Consider the following 13,151-nt stretch of genomic DNA (forward strand, 5'->3'; position numbering starts at 1 on the left):
TGAATACTTCTTCCAAAACGAAAGAAGCGGTTTGCCCCTTTCCTCGCCGTGTCCGCCGACCCGCACGATCAACAAGCAAGGAAAACGTTCCTTCTTCAAGGACAGGCTAGAGAGAACATGTGTCAGATATTATAACGTTTGGCAAAGGTTTGTGGGGGTCGCCGCGGGGAGCTCTCTACTCCACTCTCTCTTCTCTCTCTCTCTCTCGCTCATACGTTAAGGTCGATTATTTTCGCGTTTATAATGTAGTAGCGAGAGATTCTTGTTCTGATCGAGGTATGGTGGGTCGAGTAGGCATTGAGATTACTCGGGATATATAGACGGCGAACCCAAGGGAGGAACTAGTTACACTTGCGTAAGCGAAAACTGTTCGGTCTGTAATAATTCCCCGTCTTTGTCTGGCCACCATAAGTATGAGAATGAGTACTCGTGTTCTACTGCTCATCCTGCACGTTTTGGAAGAACGACAAAGAGGTTATTTAATCATGTAAGATGAACGTTTATTACGGATAACAAAGCTATTAGTCTGACTACATAGGCCTAACCGGCTTACGGTTACTGGACGCTCCGCTTCGACTCACCGGCAGGCTGGGGAAACCTGGCTGGTTCCTGTGGGAGCTCACCCAATATCCTTCCTCCTTCCTTCCTTCATCCACATCCACCTCACCCAGTTTCATCTACTACTATTATAAGATACGTCAGATATATTGTATCACTCCATCTACAGGGTTCACTCCACCAAACGGACCCGTCCCGCTTCCTCGCCTTGCACCCTCATGCCACACACACTGTTCTCTTCTCGTCATCCACGCGGTGTATTACTCTGCAGCACAGGTGCTTTCGTGATACGCCATATCATTCACATGCGTTAAATGTCTTTACAACACGTACCATCAGTCGGCAAAGCAATTTCTGCCTTCCCCATCATTTGTTGTTCTCTTTGTTGCCGTCTCGATTAATTTATCTGACCTATCATATAAACCTGGAAAACATCCAGCTGCCTTTCTCTGCCTTCCTGCAAACTACATTCAGCCGATAGAGCTAGGATACCAGTATACGCATTAACATAAGCATATCGTTATTCTTATTATGCAACTTCCATAACACTACCATTGAGTACACACCCTTACTTGCACGATATTTGTGTATTATTTATACAGCGTCGTGTTATCTGTGTTTATGCGATAATTTGATATATTGTACCATAAAACTATCCTTTTGAACTCAGTTTTCCTGACTGCACCTCAACTTGCATCCACTTTTATCCTCATTACATAGACTTTATCCTCCAGTCCTAAGTAATATCACCCTCTTCAACTTACCGTCATTCCAGCCAAAGCTATTGAAAGCCATTACTGAAGATAACTATCTGTCGAATACTATTGATACCTTTTTTATGTGTTACTGACACTTTTGATTACCAGTATCATCTCCCTCTTGGGTACTACCATCTCTTTAAGTGTCACCATGGCTTCATCATTGTCTATGTATTGTTACTAAGGCCTATAAATACTTACAACTAGGAAAGCATGAATATATTTGAGAACCAGTGGATGCCACTTCATAGGTGAAGCAACCAGAACTAACCATACTGCATACTTAGAAGCAACAACTACCCTTATTGATGGACCGTTATTACCAGCTGAATCTACCAACGCTAAAGGTATTAGAACCTAGAGAACACTTCTATCTGAAGCGTATCACTTGAAAACCACCATCGACCCATCGTATTCTTACATCATTAGAGTACTGCAACCCACTACCACTTAGGTTAAACCACCAGCTCATAGATAATTCCCAGAATATCTGTTATCTGAGTGGCCCAGAGATAAGATAAAGTGCCCCGCCTGCTCTGTGTTCAGTAAACACTCTACGGATGCAACGACGGTCTCAACTTTACCCCCCCCCCACACTCCCACCTTTAGTCACTTTTGACGTCTGAAGTCCACGGGGTCTATCTCGCACTTAATCTTGACAGTCCATGGATTGAACTTGGAGTAAATTTTAACTCACACTCTCTCTCTCTCATTAGAGTGTACACACACACACACACACATACATATATATATATATATATATATATATATATATATATATATATATATATATATATATATATATATATATTTATAAACATATATAATATATAGAGAGATATATATGTGTCTATATGTATATATACGCATGTGTGTTTCTCTCTCTCTCTCTCTCTCTCTCTCTCTCTCTATATATATATATATATATATATATATATATATATATATATATATATATATATGTATATGGATATGCACATATACACAGTGTATGTATAGGGTATGATTGATAGAGAAATACACACAAACTCATAGTTAACTTATCATGTCTTAGTTAAAGCCTATAGGAAAATTATTGAATTCACATTCCGTATAAGATACAAACGGAGGCATTTCTCATTGTTTTGTTTTGTTTTTTATCTTTATCAGACTTCCTCCAGTTCACCAAAAAACGCTAGAAAATGAACACCAATCGAAAAGTCGTCTGCATAATGATACTGTTCAACGTGATTTTTATTTTATTTATTTATTTTTTCGTCCAGGCAAACGCATGATTGACCACTGAGCTAAAATAGACAATGAAAAGTCGTTTTACCGTTTGAACTGCACAGATCAAGAATGTATTATTAAAGTGGCGACACTGCAATTCCCTTGCCGTCATTTCGTTATATCAACCACAGATATTATCACATTGCAGAACAAAACAACATGTATGAGTTTTTCAGTCAGTCGAAACGAACGTGGTGTACATGGATATCATAATCATGATGTCAATTGTGGAAAGACCCCGAACTTCGATAAATGCAGCTGAAATGTATTATTGTAGCTCTTTGTAATTATGGTTATAATTATGTGTTTATATATATATATATATATACATATATATATATATATATTTTATATATATACACACACGTGTGTGTGTATACATGTGTATTTATATGTATGTATGTATATATATATATATATATATATATATATATATATATATAAATGTGTGTGTGTGTGTGCATGTATATGTATGTATATATATGTATGTATGTACATATATATGTATATATATAAACACATATTTACATACATGCATGTATACATACATATATATGTGTGTGTGCCTATGTATGGATATGTGTATGTATGTATGTATATATGTATATATATATTTATATATGTATAAATGTATATATGTATATATATATATATATACCATATATCATATTACACACATATGTGTGTGTGTGTGTGTGTATATATATATATATTATTTATATATCATATATTAATTACATATATGAAAAAAATATATATCATATATATATATATATATATATATATATATATATATATATATATGTATGTATGTATATATGTATGTGTATATATCGAATCTTTAAACTTTAATATCAGTCTTCATCCGTATTTATGCTTCAACATTTACGAACATGTGCACTGTTATCATGACAAACTAGGTAATAATTCACGTCAAATAACTATTTCGTTTCCGAGTCTATACTTTCCGATGAACTCGAGAGATGCAATTGAAACCCAACCAAATCGTTGTCTTAAGATTTCTTCATTGCTCTCACGTCGCTCGTTTCTTGTGTTGCAATCACTGGCTTTAAACAGTTGACAGTTTTCTCATAGCTCTTCTGCAAATTCTCGTTATAATAATACATTTTGTATATGTCATAGCAGTATAGTAACTGTTTCTATTGCTATCCATATCATTATCGTGTGGTTAAAGTGGACTTATCAATAACCTGGTTCGTATTTATTCTGTGATGTATTCTAAAGCAGACTATTTCATATATAATGAATTAGTATTTGGCAACCAAACTCATGCGTCGTAAAGTTAAACAACGTTAACACAGAAAGACGAGGAGTAACTGAAATTATCTTTAAAAAAATGAACTTATAATGTATCGAATCCTAAATACAACAAGAAGACACTCCTTCACTAATCCTCACGTCTAAAAATATCTATTTAAAGCAAGCGTCGCCGGGAATTATCTGGCCCTCTTATGAGACTGGAGAGAAACAGACTCCAGTGGACTATGAGTCATGAGGTAAACAAGGCTAAACTACTTGTAAATAGCCTCCTGATAAAGTTAAAACTATACTCTAAGAAGGCCAAAGAGAAAATAGTGGAAAGTTACACAAGGTTAGACACAGGAAACCTTGCGAGAGCGGAACTGGTCGTGTGCTTTGTAGGCTTTCTGAAACACTTGCCAGTCGAGAGAAACCAGAGATTCGCGGTCTAAAGAGCAATAAAATGTACCAGCGTCGATTCCCATCATGACTTGACTAGAGCACAGATGAAATGAGAAGGAAATTGGGCAGTGGGAAGATGCGACTAATAATGACTTAGGACGATGTGGGAGGCTGTAGTTCACTTAGAGAATAGCAACAAATAATGGTATAACCTTTAATAAGTTAGGTAGGGTCGGTGTATTGTCAAGAGCTTGAATAATCCAGGTACACCAGTCTCATAGAATTCAGTATATTCCAATACAGGAAAGCACAAATGTTTCAAGATATGCAGTATGGTAAAACCTACATCAAGATAAGATAATAATGTAATAGACTTATTTCCCGCCCAATTGATTACGTATTTTAAGTGAAGCACTTGAAATGCAGAACTATTCACATACCTACAAACGATTTGATAATGAATGACAAAAAAAAATCACTTGATAAGGAATAGATTAAGATAGTAAAAAAAAAAAGTGCTAAGACCGTTCCATTCATCAGCACGTCCATCATGCTGTGTCATCACTATGTTTTACAAATGTAGTATAACGCGTGTGTAAAAAAAAAAATGTGAGAGTAAAAGCATTAAAGTGTTGTTAATTTGCACTACTATATAAATTGCGCCGCGTCAAATGTTTCCACAAATGCAACAAATTGGGAAATAAAATGGAGTAGATGCGGCTGTGCAGATTGGAGGTCATATTTCAATTTAAATTTTGCTCGATAGATTGCAATACCTAGGACAATAACAGCAACAATAATGGAACCAGTGGTGCCATTGCTGTTAAAAGCAGATGTGGTGTTTGCAACACTATAAACATTTGCTGTGTTGGTAATTTATACAATGAATTAGGTTATATTGTATACTTGTTCGCATACACCTCAACGTAAATGATGTGATACTCACAAACACACATACACGTGTATTTGGATATATTTATGTAAAAATAGATATCGATAGATTGTGTGTGTGTGTGTGTGTGTGTGTGTGTGTGTGTGTGTGTGTGTGTGTGTGTGTGTGTGTGTGTGTGTGTGTGTGTGTGTGTGTGTGTGTGTGTGTGTAAATAAATGTGACATGGCAGAAAATGAAATCAAAACAAATTATCATAAGAAAGTGGATAAGAAAACAATTTACAACAGAAGTTCTAAAGATCTTACACCTGTAAAACAATAATAATACGCCTGATATATCAAAAGTGCCATTCTAAACGTAGTTACAAAATATCTTATATGATAACGGACTCCCCAAATCCCCGAAGACAGTAGAACAAGTAACAAATAAGCCAAACACCATCGTTTATTTTAAGTCCATTCCATACAAGACCGTCTAGAATGATATCCATCAGTATTAAAACTGTCTAGTGACACACTATGAAAGCCAACAAGTAAATAATGAGAGCTAAAAGACTTACGTCCAGATTACTCTTCACACTCGACATAAAACTCGAAAACAAAACACCCGACCACTTACTCAGTCAGTTTCCATGAAAGAAAACTGGCGGTTAACAAATAGGGGATTTGGTTGTGATTTCGTGAACGCATTGTAGATAGACAGGTGATAAAGACAGAGACAGAGATAGACTTGATAAAGAGAGGAGTCGCTTCTTGACTAAATTACAACTAGAAGTAGTAATAGCACCTATGGATACTGCTAGTGACAGGAGCAATAGTGATGGTAATTCAATGATAGTTTTCAGTAACAACTGCTAAAACTCGAGACTATAAACGACTATAATAAATTTATTAATCCAAATCTATCACAGTTTTAGCTTGTATTCCGAGGTTTCAAATCGAGCTTTAGATCTTTAGGGAATAAGACTACTATTAAGAATACACAATGAAAACATAACAAAATGTTCCCCAGTGTAACCAGCGATTAGCAACTGGTTCGTATAGCTAGACACGCGGAAGCAAGCGGTCGGCCATAAAAATAGATGCATAGATTTCCGTCAACAGGAATATCTAAGAGAAATAAGTTGTCAATCGTGTTTATTCGGGGGGGAGGGATGTTGTCACCTCTACACGGACTCACATAGTTCAACAAATTCTTAAAGACGAGCTCATTACAAAATAGATCATTGTAAAAAAATAATAAAAAATAACCTGTACGAAGCTTTGATGTTATGTTTTGTTTTTTGTTTTTCATTGACAGGCTTACCAAGGCAATTCACGAATATTCTTAAGTGGAAGGTTCTTAGGCAGATCTTCCGTAATAGTGGAGATAGAGGAATGGATAAGGGAAGGTGGTGTGGATCACCCAATTATATTCTGTGCTTTGAATGTCGTTATCATCATTTCTTTCCTTCCGTGTCTACCGAGTTTCTCTCTACTTTGAATAAGGTATTTGCCAGAGGGAATGTTAAACAAGGTAGGACAAAACTTTATTGTGATTAACATAACTGCAATAGGAGTATTAAAGATAAGCGTAACTGCCGTGACAGGGTTAGTACCGTCCCTGTGGTATTAGAGACAAAAGAACCGTTACAGGTTTGGCATCATCCCTTAAAAATCAAAGGTTCTGAATAAGGACATGGTCATCACCAGCTGCGTGGTTTCTTGTTTACAGATACACTTAGTATGTCTATTACAGGCAATCATGTATCTATCATTTCTTCCTTTCGTTAGAAGCATCTAGACAACGGAGCCAGTTGTAGCATCATGTGTTCTAGCCAGCACTTAAGCCACTCAAGTCACAAAGAAAATAGTTCGTACGTAATGACATGATCGTCAACAGCGTGTGTCACACAATTCATTCAGCAATTAAGCCACGTGGTCAGCAGCACTATAGCAGTCAGTCAGTCACCAGAGGAAACAGCATCCCCGATCACACGGTCAGCAACAGAGGCAACAGCCACGCCACATGGCCAACGGCACCAGTACCTCGGCGAAACCCTCGCCAGCTACTCCTGTCGTATGGTCACCAGCAGCAGCACTGTGGTGGTCGTGTAGGCACTACCAACACCGCGGTCACGTGGCCGCTCACGTCCGTCTCGACCATTGAGAACCAATTAAATAGCTGAGCGTGTTACTTCCTCCATGAGTCCGCTTAATGTGATCCTTTTACCCAATCGCGCTGATGATTCACCAATCCAATTACAGCCATTGCAATCACCATGAACTTAATAGTTGATTCAAAGTAAATGTTAATTTCAGATATTTATTTAACTTTATTTTAGAAAATGATGATTTACAAAACGGATTGCATATATGGCGGCCTTGTCACTGTGTACGAATTGGTAAAAAAGGAGCCAAGTAAAACAATTATATTTACGGAAGTCATTTTTTTGTTGTTGTCGGTTGATAATTGTGTGCATCTTCAACCATTTATGAATGTGCCTATAAATAGAAAACATGAAATGCGCGCTGTTGTGAGTACGAAAATAAACGGAGAGCAATATAAAAAGGACAGTATAAGGAAGAGATGGAAGCCAAGATCGGCGGACCGGCGTCTTGTTGTTCAGGTCGCAATGTTCCAAGCTTCGCACGGTTTGTTTTCATTTCGGCCTCATTCTGTACTTTGATCTGCAGTTGCCAACATCCCTTCAGGCTACATTTTTACAACTCTTTTTTCCCTTAAATGACATATAAGGCTATGGATTTCAGCGAAATGAAAGGGCATGTTTGCCGTCGAGGACACGAATGGCGGGAAACAAGTCCTGCTTGCGTGAGTGATTGAAGACTGACCCGATATTATGGTGAGATTTAGCACCCGTGCCGAGTGGTAAGATGCAGAGGTGCCGTAGCCACCATGCAGCCAGCAGTCAACTGTCACCTACGGCTGCATGAGCATCTGTACCGCGCTCGTCTGCCGCTGACCGTCCGTTAGTGCCACTCCCCATAGCACCGCACTGCGCAGGGTTGAGCGTTGTGTGCGCCCTTTCTTTATGTTCATGTTATTCCCATCTTCTGCGTTATCCTTCCTATTGTCTTTCTATTCCTTCCCTACATGGGTATCAACTGTACACCAGGTTCATTAAATTATTCCGTACTGTTTAATTTACAAATTAGTCTTTATTTCCCGTAACTAAACCATTTCAGTATAAGGATTTAAGAAAAAAGCTTGTATCGAAAACTATTTCACACTAATCATGAAACTCACTACATTGATGCAATAACCAAGTAATATTTTTACTATACTTATGGAATTATTGCATTCCTAAAAATTGAATTGCACACCCACAGACGCTCTATATCACACACATACAATTAAACAGATATAGACAAAGGAATGAACGCGCACTCATACACACATTCTCTCTTTCTCTCTTTCTCTCTCTCTCTCTCCCTCTCTCTTTCACACACATACATACACACACACACTCACTCTCTCTCTCTCTCTCTCTCTCTCTCTCTCTCTCTCTCTCTCTCTCTCTCTCTCTCTCTCTCTCTCTCTCTCTCTCACACACACACACACACACACACACACACACACACACACACACACACACACACACACACACACACACACACACAGTTAATTGTGTTCGTATCACCCGAACTTTAACATTTATACCACAACTGCATTACACATGTTACTTATCAAACACACATTTGAATTTGTATTTGCGTAGGTTGAACACGCTATCGTACTTACGGCGGGATAAGGACTAATCCACATTGTAATCTTGGTAAAAATTGACTTTATTATTGTCATAATAGTGTTGATAATGATAAATATAACACCAAAGACTGATTACATTTATGTAGTCTTTAACGGTGGTTAACAACCTTATTGAGTCTTTCAGCGAAGTAATTCATTGCGTAAATAATTGCATACTTTTACCAAGTTGCATTACACGTGTTACTCTTCCATTTCATAGATTATTGCACTTTGCTATCCACTGACATTCAGACCCGGAAACCACGTCAGTTACTTTGGAAATAATAGTCCAGGCCAATGACATGTTACGTATTGAGCACCAGTTATACATTACCATTCCTACGCCATACTTATCATCGTACTGCAAACGTCAGCAATTTCCACTGTCAACAACCTGTCCTGCGATATGATTATCATCTGCATTCAATTTCAATATACATACATTCCAGTAGCCTATGTTTACAAAGGGGTCCTTTTGCCTTATTTGGCGTTGCATTATTACACCCGTATTACGATACTAACCTCTCCTACTCTATACTAAACTATCGTCGCCATAGTAACATAGTACAAGTCTATCTTCCACAAGAGACAGTCGTAGTTCGAGCATTAAACTAACAAAAATCGTACATCCAACCTATTGAAACTTCCACCATACTACAACAGCCACAAATGCGACGCACTACGCAGTTTGTACCCGAATGACTCGCAGCGCTTCGTACTATTTTCCCCTAGAATGCTGTGTGATTCAGCTTTACTGCACCGCGCTATATCGTTACTAGATTATGCCTGTACATAATGCACTTTGCTCTAATTACGCCGTGTCTCCTCGACTTCACTTCACGCTCCACCTGCCGATTAAGCCATGATACGTCATTCTGTGATCCTGTCGGGTTGTTAGGGTCTTGTCTTAGTTATTATGGACAATGCATTGTTCCTATTATTAAATCGTCTTATGTAATGAGAATGTGCATTTGTTATAAATAGATGATGTACGTTGAATACGTAACATCAAACGTAACTGGGGAATGTTGTATGATAAACGTATTGCACTTACACCAGCATTTCAAATACTGATTTCCATTCAATGTTACATGTTTTCTTTGCAAGCACGAAGGCAGGCGCACACACACACACACACACACACACACACACACACACACACACACACACACACACACACACACACACACACACACACACACACACACACACACACACACACAAACACAATTTTGATGCTGAACTTGGGCAAAACAATCAGATTGCGACCTGAAATAGTGAGGTGTCCGCTTAGTAAATACCTTTGCACGGTAGCAGATTGATCAAGCCGTGTGAATGGGGGCTTGGGGGAGGAGAGGGGAGGGGTGGGGGGAGAGGGGAGAGGAGAGGGGGACTAACTTCCGGCCACGGGCAGAGAGGTGATGTTAGTTTGCTGTCCCGGGACAGGCAAGGTGGTTGAGATTTTGTTCCACCTATGTTAGTATTTGCATTGATTGCACAAACATTGATACATTGACGTGGTGGAACTTTGCGCCATTGCGTTTTCTTCGAATTTAGTCTTTCAGGGATAGGCTTGTGGGGTTCAGATGCTTTCTTTCAATTAACTATTTTCTTATATCTGCAATTTTTTGTTAGAGTTACATTGTATCCGTGTATAAGGATGAGACTGTAGCCATGACGACAAGAGCATGAATAATTCTGTACATTTCAATTTATTCATAGAAAAAAAATACGGTACGTTAGGCTAATAATGTTGAGAAGAGTTTTTACCAGCGTATTGTTACAAAGAGAATAGGGCAATCCGAGTGCTGGTACCCCAGAGCAGCGTGCTGTGCAACGCGAGGTAGAAGCAGACACAGGCGAGGGAGGGAGAGAGAGAGAGAGAGAAAACAGGGGAGTAGTAACCTGGTGTAATATTAAAGTATACAGGATCATCTCCCTGCCGCGGGACACACCGGTTGGAGGAGATGAATAAGTACGATGGAAGTTGTAGATGCTGCCATCATCTTTCACATGATGTTCTCGCAGCACGTTAGATGTGAATAAGGGCTGGAGGGAGGGGGGATGGAGGAAACCGTCATCCGTTATGGTGGAGTGAATAGGTAGGATGAGAGAATGTGAGGAGCCACTTCCACCATCCATCATTCCCCAACCAGCACGCTGTGGAGGGTGAATAAGAATGGAAGAATGTGTGAGCCAACATCATCCTCTCTTCATCAGCTGGGGAGGTTGGGTGGGGGAAGGAAGGAAGTGTGCATGAGGCATCATACTTGTGATGTTAGAAATAGTGTTGAGATCTGGACGCCTCTGCTATCCACCGTTTTTGGGCGGGACAGACAGCAGCCACGGTCGAAATTTGGGAGGAACGGGTGGTTTTAGGACTGACATGAGTGAAATGCGTTTAAGAATGAGGGGAATTCTACATGGCTGTGGCTGTGGCGGGACATGTATGGTGGTCATACGAAGGGCGGGCGCCACCACGTCCTCACACAAGCCGTGGCGAGGCAGGGAGCGTCGTGGTGAAGCAGCACCACATCATCCCGGGGACAGGTGGGGGGAGGCTATGATGGTGATAGAGTGCATGGGGTCTCTCACTCCCCCATCATGCTACGTACGTCCCGGGACAAGCAGTGGTGGGACAGGTATGGTGGTAGTGTAGGGGGCACCACCATGTACTAGCACCACCGGCCTACATCGCGCGCGTGCCACGTCTCGTATTGATTTCCTCTCCGTAGTTGGCGGTGCAGGGCGGTTGTGGGGCGGCCCAGCACGCCCGGGGACTGCACCATGAATATGTGATGACTGTCTGGGCGGTGTGGGCGGTGCGGGCGTGGGGTGGGCGCGGTGGAGGCCTCACGAGTTGTCATTATAACGTCACGTCCCACACAGGATGTTGTAGGTCAGCACTTCCATGGTGCCGCTTCTAATGCTAAAGTTCACGTCAGATATCGCCCCCGAAGCATTTTTATTGCATATTAATAAACAGTAATATACTATGAATCGTTTTTACTCGCTTATACGATCTCGGTGAAAACAATCCTATTTTCTTTGTTGCGGCACAACCCCCGCCCAAGCTCTCCCCGCCCGGCCCTGAACACACACTCTTCTCCCCCTCCTCCTCCTCCTCCTCCTCCTCCTCCTCCTCCTCTTCCCCCTCCTCCCGCCCTCCACCTGGAGTTCCGGGGAATGCGTGAGACTGGCTATGATGGCTACTTGTTGCACCAGCAATGCACTCACTCGCCTGATTGGTATTTTGGCAAATGTAAGGAAGGCGTGAGACTGATGGGCTAGCAGAGGGAGGAGCGGGGGAGAGGGAGAAGAGAGGAGGACGTGGCAACGCCGCCATGTCCCCCCTCACATACGCCCGCCAAAACTTTTGAAGTTGGGGAGCAGATCTGATTTTTTTCTGTTTTATGAAGTTTGTTTAGCCTCGGCGGGATCATTCTGCATTAAGCAATGTTGAACACAACTACCTGAGCATCTGGTGTATCCCACTCAACCTAGATGGATACGAGTGTTGACAAGCGTCGCGAATATCAAGTGTCGTTCTGGCCTCATTACGGACGGTCGAAGTACGTATGGTTTACAGTGGGACTCTCGACTTAATTGTCTGCGTCCGGGCCTCGCCCCGCCAACATTATGCTCAGCTAAAATAGCCTTTCCTTGCAAGACGCCTTTATGGCTACGTAATTCTACTATTACATAATCAGCTGACGGAGGTCGGTGTGAAAGGTGTAGGAAAGACGATGGAGGTGCATTGCTTAGCGCATAAAGCAACGGGGGAGAAGTTCAGCTTACTCCCTTTGTAAGCAGTGACCCTAACGGAAAATTTCCAGACGCGTCCGCCTCAACTGATCACTTTCAGAGGATAACCTGGCCTGGTCCAGCTGTCAATTGCTTCCTATCTCTGCCTATAACATTGACCACGTGTTTGCACAAAGGTAGTATCCTACAGTCAGCCACAAATCCCATATAACCGCATAATTCTTCTCCACCCTCGTGCAGGAAGAGGTACCTCCAATTCGGTAGTCCCTTTTCATCGGCCAAAAGAGGTTGAGAATGCATATATTGAGTTGTAAAGGGGCACGCACCTTAGATAAGTGTTTGTGTGACCTTGAGACAAGTTTTGGACAGGCAGAGAAAGATTGTATTTAGGGAGGAGGCGGTGGAGGGGAGGAGGGCAGAGGGAGGTGAGCTGGAGGGAGGGTGCACGTGATGCCGCTCGCTACAACTGATTCTTATGATGGATTTTGCTACTTTTTAGC

This window comes from Penaeus japonicus, unplaced genomic scaffold, assembly GCF_977035675.1.
Source record: "Penaeus japonicus unplaced genomic scaffold, GWHDUDI00000001_assembly GWHDUDI00000035, whole genome shotgun sequence".
Classification (NCBI taxonomy): domain Eukaryota; kingdom Metazoa; phylum Arthropoda; class Malacostraca; order Decapoda; family Penaeidae; genus Penaeus; species Penaeus japonicus.